Here is a 10,799-nt window from a genome sequence, read left to right as displayed (position 1 = left end):
AAACCATTTTATAATGATATATCTGTAATGTTATTAACTGTTCTGCCTAGCAGCATTTGGGAATACATACTTGTTCATTTAAATTTTCATGAACCAAACATTGAAAGATAATTCTTAGTATAGATCATATATATAGATGTGCTATGAATAACAATTTGCAAAATCAATTCTAGATTAAGGCTTTAATAAAATCAATGTTATCCATCTCTGGCTTTTGATTTACAGAAATGCATTGCAATTCTTCCTAAAGCTTATTGAAGTAGTTTCCAATTTTGCTGCATTCAGAAGCAGAGTGCGGCAGGCCAGGATTTTCTATTTTGTGGTTGAGTTAAGGGCTTGCTAGAACTGAGACACTTTTCTAAAATTCAGGCACAAGCTGCTCATGATAATTTGTCCTGCAAGCTGTTACACACAGGGGACAATCTGGCCTTAATGTCATGACTCCCAGGGAAATGCAGCAATTTGGCTTTCAATAATTGACTGTCTTTGTAGAGTGTCTCAATTCAATTAGCTCTTTTTCATGTATGCCTTTCAGCTTCAAGGAAAAAAATAAAGTTCCTATTTAGAAAAAGTGGACTTTGGCTGATTCATGATGCATTTGAAAAGAATACTGGCAGGCCAGAAAGAACATTAAATCTTTAGAGAATAAGGCACCTGGATGATGATAAGAATAAAACATTTTATTAGAACTATTTCCACTGGAACAGGGGAAGACTAAAAGGAGTGTACAGTGTTTTTTTAAAATGATGAAATGCTTTGATCAAATGATCAGGTACAGACTTTCTTCTAGCTAGAGAGTCAATGTTTTTTTGTGACAGAGAATGAAGAAAACAGCTAGGATAAACTTCTTTAACTGAAGAGTTGATGGTGTCGGAAATATTTTAACACAGGTGGTGTTGAGGTGAAAATCTTCATATTGCAAAATCAAATTAATAAATACTTGAAGCATACATAGATCAAAGTCAATGGTGGGGGGCATGTACAAGTGGAAAAGTTTTGGATTGCTTTAATCAAGTACCAACAAGAACATAATGCTCTTATACTGTGTTGTAAACTCCTACAGTTGTATCAAAAATGCCCACAGAAGTTAGCATGTGGCACACTCGAAGGGCGAGCATAAAAAAAAATAAAGCAGCAACTTTCATCAATCCACGAAAGGAAAGGTTAACACTTTACAGACATTTAGACAGCATCACTACTTTAAAATCTTGTAATGGAGATTTCCAATGGCAGTAAGTACACAAATAAAGAGAGGCTCTATTTGGGGTTTAAAATGTCTTGCAGTGAAAGAAAAGATGCAGATACACAAATAAAGGTTTCTAACTGAGATCAATCCATTTCACTCAATTTCAAGAAAAATAACTTTGCTGGTATAAGGAGCAAAGTAAAAATAATTTCACATTTCTACATTTCTACATTTCTCATTTCACATGGAATCTAACATCACAAACCTAATTTGAGATCATACAGACACTTCTGAAAGTAGCACTTGAAGTATTGCACACAATTACTGCCTATTTGCTGTTCCCTAGCTATTATGTTTACCTTTAGGAAATGTGCATTGAACAGTTATTAGCAGAGTGAATGAGTACAAAAGGGCAATGGTCTTCAGCTGCAGTTTGAAGTTTCTCAATACCATCAGCAATCATGCAGAACATTGCTCTATTATCCAAAAAAGCCACAGATCTATTTTATCCTCTCCTGCAACAAATGCAAGCACTATATACTGCCACATAATGATGACCTCTTGGATAATGATTACTAATATATATAATTATGCTTCTGATATCGAATACCATTTGAAATGTGAATGAGTGCAAAGCTTTTTTTTTATAAGACCATAGATTTAAAATGAAAAGGTCTAAAAACCAAATGTATATCATCTACAGCATCATGATGTCAAGGGGATACTACTATCACCAGTGAAGACAGTGTTCCCTATGTAGACGGTGCTGCCTTTTCACAGGAAAAGTGATAAAGCTGGCTGTTAATTGTCACCAATAACATGTGTCATTTGCAATACAGGTGACAGAGGGCTGTTGTAAATTAGAAGTATGTGGTGGAATGAAAGTCTGACATGATGGTAAACCCCCTCCTATTGTAACAGCTGGTGTTAATCTGGATATACTTGAAGATTACTGTTGGCAACTAGCAGTTACTCCAATGAATAAACTATCTAATATTTTTGGATCATCTTCCTCCTTTGTTCTGTGTAGTTTAAATACCAAATAAGTTTCTATTTGGAAAATTGTCAGCTTGATATGGTCATGGTACCTCTACCCCTGCAATAAGGACATTTGTGTGCAGTCATTGTCTTTGGCAGCCATTAAGCACATTGCTTCGACATGGTGTCAGGAATGATGCAGCAGTAAATGTGAGGATTAACATCTTGAAAAGATCACATTACCTCATGCTAACCATTGAAGATGGCACAGCTTGCTCTGACGAAAGTCTTCACCGTCCTTGAAGTGATAACAACTGACTCCGGATGAAAGTGATTGTTATCTTTTTACATTCTGGAAGTCATTCTGGACTTACAAATGGTTGTGTATTCCATTTGGCATTTCCACTTCACTGGAAGAATACCATTGCAGACGGCACATGATAACCAGTGACTCTCCCAGAGTGTAAGCTATTGTGGATGATCTGCTCGGCAATGAATGCAGATGCAATGAAAGCAGCCGTCACAGGTCATGATCAGAATGTGACCACTAAAGATAACTCACCAGATTAGCTGGAAGATGCACAAGCAAAACAGCAAGTGAAGATGTCTGGAGTCAATATATGTGTCACATTGTAAGGGCTTCACCCAAGCATGGATATGGTGAGATTTGGCATAGAGAGAAGAGACCAACAGATGCAAAAGCAGTGTACCAATTTGTAGAATTCTTTAATTATCTAGTGAAGTTCTTGCAAAATTTGTCACGAGGTTGTGAACCTCTATGGAACTCATTCAGGATGTGCTTACGCTACTTTATATCCCAAATTACTACTGCTGATGATCATGATGTGGAGGAGCCGGTGTTGGACTGGGGTGGACAAAATTAAAAAATACACAACACCAGGTTATAGTCCAACAGGTTTATTTGGAAACACTAACTTTCGGATGGCTGCTCCTTCATCCATTGCTGAGGTACTACAATGTCAATGATAATCAAATTCCAGGGAGATGCCAGGGAGACAAGGCTTGGAACATGCACAAGAAGGATAACCAATTGCACTTGCATCCAGAACATTAATGCAGCAGAATGATGCAATGCTTACATGAGAAAGAGTGCCTGGCTATTGTCTTATTGTGATCATTTTAATCAACACCTGTTTGGGCGAGACAAAGTGGCATTGGAATCTGCCCACACACTATTTCAAAAATCTTCCTCAAATCACTTCTATCTGCTTCAAAACATCTGCAAAGAATGTAACATTATTTGGAAATGAAATATAACCAAGCAAAACTACCGCACATTTCCAGCATGCAGTCCAAAACAGCAGCCCCAACAAAGAAAGTTGAGGTTGTTGAAATAGGAGAAAGTGAGGTCTGCAGATGCTGGAGATCAGAGCTGAAAATGTGTTGCTGGAAAAGCGCAGCAGGTCAGGCAGCATCCAGGGAACAGGAGAATCGACGTTTCGGGCATAAGCCCTTCTTCAGGAATGAGGAAAGTTTGTCCGGTGGGGGGAGGGGGGGTGAAGAAACTGTTGAAGTCCAAGTTCATCCCCTGTGGTTGGAGGGTTCCCAGTCGGAAGATAAGACGCTCCTCCTCCGACCGTCGGGTTGTTGTGGTTTGGCGGTGGATGAGTCCAATGACCTGCATATCCTCGGTGGAGTGGGAGGGGGAGTTGAAATGCTGTGCCACAGGTTGGTTGGGTTGGTTCGTCCGGGTGGCCCAGAGGTGCTCTCTGAATCGCTCCGCAAGTAGGCGGCCTGTCTCCCCAATATAGAGGAGGCCACACCGGCTGCAGCGGATGCAGTAGATGATGTGGGTGGAGGTGCAGGTGAATCTGTGGCGGATATGGAAGTTTCCTTTGGGGCCTTGGAGAGAAGTGAGGGGGGAGGTGTGGGCGCAAGTGTTGCACCTCCTGCGGTTGCAAGGGAAGGTGCCGGGAGTGGTGGTTGGGTCGGTGGGGGGTGTGGATCTGACAAGGGAGTCGCGGAGGTAGTGGTCTCTACGGAAAGCTGATAGGGGTGGGGAGGGAAATATATCCTTGGTGCTGGGGTCTGTTTGGGGGTGGCGGAAGTGACGGCGGATGATGCGCTGTACATGGAGATTGGTGGGGTGGTAGGTGAGGACCAGTGGGGTTCTGTCCTGGTGGTGGTTGGAGGGGCGGGGCTCAAGGGCGGAGGAGCGGGAAGTGGAAGAGATGCGGTGGAGTGCATCGTCGACCATGTCGGGGGGGAAATTGCGATCCTTGAAGAAGGATTGTTGAAGTAGAGCATGAGATCTTCCAGGATCGACCAAAAACAACCATGGGGAGTGCAGGGTTACAGGGGAGTGGACTCCTCTTCAGAGGGTTGGTGTGGACTCAACAGGACAAATGGTCTGCTTTCATACTATAGGAACACTGTGGGGATTCTAAAAACTCGACATGCTCTTGAAGTCATCAACTCAGCAGAATGGGAAAAGATGCTGCTTTAAATCAAAGAGACTATATAAAGAGATGTTTGCAGTATTAAAAAATGAACATGTTTCCTGGAGCAAATTGTGAGTTGTATCTTATATAGTTGCTGGGAAAGTAAAAGAAAAATGTTAGACAAACAGTAGATTGCTAACCTAAGGGACAGCTGTCTGACAACAGTATTTGGATTGGTTCCTGGACAGACTACCATCACCTATTTGTATGGTCAATAAAACAAAAGCTTCTAGCCTTGCAAAGAGAAAAGCACCTAAATCATTTTCTCTCCTTCCGGTGTAGAGAATTAAACATCTCCGGACAGTTGTTCTCACTTACTATTTCCTGTGAACTCCTCGCTCTGCAAATACCCTTGCTTAAAGGAAAAAGAAGAAAACAAAACTCCTTGACAAAGACTGAAAGGGTGAATCCTCAGTGAGTGGAAGAATGAGAATTGATAAATCCACAACTCATGTCATTAGCAAAAAAATTGGAAGAGTTGAATGAAAGCCAAAAGAAACAATTCATCGACATCTGTGATCCAGATTGGTATCAGAGCTTGCTTCTCCGACTTTGTTTTCCCTTCTGCATCTATAATACTGTGTTTTGTCTCAGTGTGTGTCTGCATGTATCTGCATGGGAATTTTAAAATGGGGTAGAGTTTGATTTATGGAGTTATAAGTTAGCAAATCATGTTGTATTCTTGCCATTGATTAAAAACAGTTTGATTACAATAAGTAGCTATTATCTTGCTACTGAAAAAAAAACTGGTGTGCATATTCTTTTAATCTGAAGTAGACAGTTAAAATTGGGCAATTTGATTGATTAAACATTTGTAATGTGATAAATAGTGGGGCTTGATTTTGGATGCACTACTCCAGTGAATTCTGACAAAGTAGTAATGAAAGAATAATGTGAAAGCATCAAAAACACAGAGCACCAGAGATTTCCTTCTTCACAAAGGAAATAGAGTCACTGTCCCTAAGAAGATGAGAAAAGAGACAAGGCAGCACATCCATTCAACTCAACAATGAATTGAGTCTGGTCTGAGGAAGGCAAGAGCAATTCGTTACAAGTCAAATATGAGCAATGAGATTAAAAATCACATCAGCATGTGAAACACTTAAAACAAATACTAACTTAAGCAAGCTGAAGCATCACTTATAACGTAAGACACCCGAGATAGACCATGGATGTTAAAGCATGGAGTTCATACCTTCACCACTGCAGCAACTGATTATCTTGTTACTGTTGACTACTACTCTGATTAGACTGTCTGACAACAACCACGACAAACAACATTGTAAATGTCTGGATGGACAATTCACTCATTACAGCAGTCCAAACATTAAAATGAGTTTGTGTATAAAAAGTTGTAGAAGATTGGGAATTCAACTCCATACATCATCTCCACAATATCACTCGTCAAATGGAAAGGATGAGTCAGCAGTGAAAGTTGCCAAGGGAATTAGAAAGAAATTGACTCAGTCCATCACAGACTAAAAGTCAGTCCTTGAGTGAAGAAATACATCTTGTGAAGGTGAAAATAGTTCAGTGCAAAGACCAATGTCACACTACATCCAAATGGCTCTCCTATAGTGAAACTAATGAATGAACCTGGAATTAGTAACAGGAATGAGTGACAAAATCAAAATAAAATGACAGAAAGACAATTTCACTTTGTCTGGCTCTCCAATGCTCAGCTTTGGCAGTATCTTGCCAATCTTATCAAACATTCAATGCCCTCAGCCCACATGGAAACTCCAATCATACATGGTGGATGTGAGCAAGCAGATATATGGCCACTACTGCAGGCATCTATGTACAACTAGAGAAGATGTGCTTTCACTGCTGGCAGTGGATCAGAAAGTAGTGATCTCACTATTAGTACAGAGTATAGAGTAATCATCAGTCGCAGAGGTCCAATGTTCACACCAACAGAACAAGATTAGCAATGACAGAGAAGGAACATCGCTCTAGGAGCTAGCAGATTCCAGATCAACAACTAACAATGCATTCAGTACTATTAGAAGATCTTCATAATTTAAAGGTTTTAAGAGACCATAAGACCGAGGAGCAGAAATTAGGCCATTCAGCCCATCAGGTCTGCTCTGCCTTTCAATCATGGCTGATAAGTTTTCTTAACCTCATTTTCCCACTTTCTCCCCGTAACCCTTAAACCCCTTGATACTCAATAACATATCTATCTCCCTCTTAAATATACTCAATGACCTGGCCTACACAGCCTTCTGAGAAAATGAATTCCGTAGATTCACCACTCTCTGGCTAAAGAAGTTTCTCTTAGAGTCATAGAGTCATAGAGATGTACAGCATGGAAACAGACCCTTCGGTCCAACCCATCCATGCTGACCAGATATCCTAACACAATCTAGTCCCACCTGCCAGCACCCGGCTCATATCTCTCCAAACCCTTCCTATTCATTTACCCATCAAAATGCCTCTTAAATGTTGCAATTGTACCAGCCTCCATCACTTCCTCTGGCAGCTCATTCCATACACATTACCACCTCTGCATGAAAAAGTTACCCCTTAGGTCTCTTTTATATCTTTCCCCTCTAACCCTAAACCTATGCTCACTAGTTCAGGACTCCCTGACCCCAGGGAAAAAGACTTTGTCTATTTACCCTATCCATGCCCCTCATAATTTTGTAAATCTCGATAAGATCACCCCTCAGCCTCCGATGTTCCAGGGAAAACAGCCCCAGCCTGTTCACCCTCTCCCTATAGCTCAAATGCTTCAACCCTGGCAACATCCTTGTAAATCTTTTCTGAACTCTTTCAAGTTTCACAACTTTTTTCCAATAGGAAGGAGACCAGAACTGCATGCAATATTCCAACAGTGGTCTAACCAATGTCCTGTACAGCCACAACATGACCTCCCAACTCCTGCACTCAATACTCTGACCAATAAAGGAAAATATACCAAACACCTTCTTCACTATCCTATCTATCTGTGACTCCACTTTCAAGGAGCTATGAACCTGCACTCCAAGGTCTCTTTGTTCAGCAACAATCCCTAAGTGTATAAGTCCTGCTAAGATTTGCTTTCCCAAAATGCAGCACCTTGCCTTTATCTGAATTAAACTCCATCTGCCACTTCTCAGCCCATTGGCTCATCTGGTCAAGATCCTGTTGTAATCTTCGCTGTCCACTACGTGTCCAATTTTGGTGTCATCTGCAAACTTACTAACTGTAACTCTTATGCTCACATCCAAATCATTTATGTAAATGACAAAAAGTAGAGGACCCAGCACCGATCCTTGTGGCACTCCACTGGTCACAGACCTCCAGTCTGAAAAACAACCCTCCACCACCACCCTCTGTTTCTACCTTTGAGCCAGTTCTGTATCCAAATGGCTAGTTCTCCCTGTATTCCGTGAGATCTAACCTTGCTAATCAGTCTCCCATGAGGAACCTTGTCGAACGCCTTACTGAAGTCCATATAGATCTCATCTACTGCTCTGCTCTCATCAATCCTCTTTGTTACTTCCTCAAAAAACTCAATCAAGTTTGTGAGAAATGACTTCCCACACACAAAACCATGTTGACTATCCCTAATCAGTCCTTGCTTTTCCAAATACATGTACATCCTGTCCCTCAGGATTCCCTCCAACAATTTGTCCACCACCGAGGTCAGGCTCACTGGTCTATAGTTCCCTCGTTTGTCCTTACCACCCTTCTTAAATAATGGCACCACATTAGCCAACCTCCAGTCTTCCAGCACCTCACCTGTGACTATCGATGATACAAATATCTCAGCAAGAGGCCCAGCAATCACTTCCCTAGCTTCCTACAGAGTTCTAGGGTACACCTGATCAGGTCCTGGGGATTTATCCACCCTTACGCATTTCAAGACATCCAGTACTTCCTCCTCTGTAATATGGACATTTTGCAAGATGTCACCATCTATTTCCCTACATTCTATATCTTCCATGTTGTTTTCCGCAGTAAATACTGATACAAAATACTCACTTTGTATATCCCTCATTTTCTGTGGCTCCACACAAAGGTTGCCTTGCTAATCTTTGAGGGCCCCTATTCTCTCCCTAGTTACCCTTTTTCCTTAACATATTTGTAAAAACCCTTTGTATTCTTCTTAATTCTACTTGCCAAAGCTATCTCATGTCCCCATTTTGTCCTCCTGATTTCCCTCTTAAGTATACTCCTACTGCCTTTATACTCTAAGGATTCACTCAATCTATCCTGTCTATACCTGACATATGCTTCCTTCTTTTTCTTAACGAAACTCTCAATTTCTTTAGTCATCCAGCATTCCCTATACCTACCAGCCTTTCCTTTCACCCGAACAGGAATATACTTTCTCTGGATTCTCGTTATTTCATTTGTGAAGGCTTCCCATTTTCCAGCCATCCCTTTACCTGCGAATATCTGCCTCCAATCAACTTTAGAAAGTTCTTGCCTAATACCATCAAAATTAGCCTTTCTCCAATTTAGAACTTCAACTTTTAGATCTAGTCTATCTTTTTCCATCACTATTTTAAATCTAATAGAATTATGGTCGCTGGTCCCAAAGTGCTCCCCCACTGACACCTCAGTCACCTGCCCTGTCTTATTTCCTAAGAGTATACATTGTTGATGTATAAAGTGAAAAGCTGTGGTCCCAACACTGTGCCTTGTGGAACACCACTTGCCACTGGCTGCCACTCTGAGTAAGACCCTTTTATCCCCACTCCCTGTTTTCTGTCAGACAGCCAATATTCTATCCATGTTAGCAGTTTGCCTCTAACACCATGGGTCCTTATCTTATTGAGTTGCCTGCTGTGTGGCACCCAGTCAAAATCCTTCTTGAAGTCCAGGTAGACTAGATAACATCCATTGGCTCTCCTTCATCTAACCTGCTCGTTTCTTCCCCAAATAATTCTAGCAGATTGGTCAGACATAACCTCCCCTTAATGAAACCATGCTGAATTTGGCCTGTTTTACCACACACATCCAAGTATTCAGAAATCTCATCCTTCACAATGGATTCTAGGATTTTACCCATGACCGACGTTAGACTAAATGGTCTGTACTTTTCTGTCTTTTAACTTACTCCCTTTTTAAACAAGGTGTCACGTTAGTGATTTTCCAGTCCTCTGTGACCCTCCCTGACTCTAGTGATTGTTGAAAGATCACCACTTGCGCCTCCACTATCTCTTCAGCTAATTCCCTTAGAACTCTGGGGTGTAATCCATCTAGTCCAGATGATTTATCCACCTTCAGGCCATTCGGTTTCTCGAGTACTTACTCATAATTGATAGCCACCATATTCAGCTCTGCTCCCTCTCTCTTGAATTTTTGGGATATTACTCATGTTTTCCACCATGAAGACTGACACCAAGTAATTGTTCAGTTTCTCAGCCATTTCCTTGTTCCAAACTACTATCTCGCCAGTGTCATTTTCCACTGGCCCAATGTGCACTTTTGTCTCTGTTGTGCCCTTTATATATCTCAAGAAACTCTTCACAGTTGTCCTTTATATTACTGATTAGTTTACCCTCATACTTAATCTTCTTCCTTATTTCTTACTTTTTGTTGTCCTCTGTTGATCGTTGTCAGCTTCCCAATCCTCTGATTTCCCACTACTCTTTGCCACATTACTCTATATGCTTTCTCTTCTGCTTTCATGCTATCCCCGACTTCCCTAGTCAGCCATGGTTGCCTGATCCTCCCTGTACCATGCTTCTTTTTCCTCAGGATGAATTTCTGCTGGATCTCCTGAATACTCCCAGAGACTCCTGCCTTTGCTGTTCCACTGTGTGCAGTTCATGTGCAGAGACTGACAAAAGTAGAACTGACTATATACACTGTTTGTCAATAGATGATCATTTTCTGTGTGACAGTGTAAGTTAGGTAACTTGTGTATCTTGGAACTGCAAATGATAGTGCATGCATTTCTTTTAAATGAAGAGGGACAGTCTGGAGAAATGCAGTAATATTTAGTGTACTAACTGTTTGAGCATAGTCATTTGACTACAACCCCTGCTGTAAAAGGCTTTATATGCCGTCTGTGGAAGCCATTAAATCCACATCACTTGTGACATCCAGTTAGCAGCAATCAACATAGATTCAGAAAGACCTTGAAAGCAAGACCTTGTTCAACTTTTTTATTTTCTTGAGGAATTCACAATCCATGCAGAGTGTAGAAAACAATTAAATATGATGTGTAGACT

Source organism: Chiloscyllium plagiosum, chromosome 11 (assembly GCF_004010195.1).
Source record: "Chiloscyllium plagiosum isolate BGI_BamShark_2017 chromosome 11, ASM401019v2, whole genome shotgun sequence".
Lineage (NCBI taxonomy): Eukaryota > Metazoa > Chordata > Chondrichthyes > Orectolobiformes > Hemiscylliidae > Chiloscyllium > Chiloscyllium plagiosum.
This window is presented reverse-complemented; position numbering follows the sequence as displayed.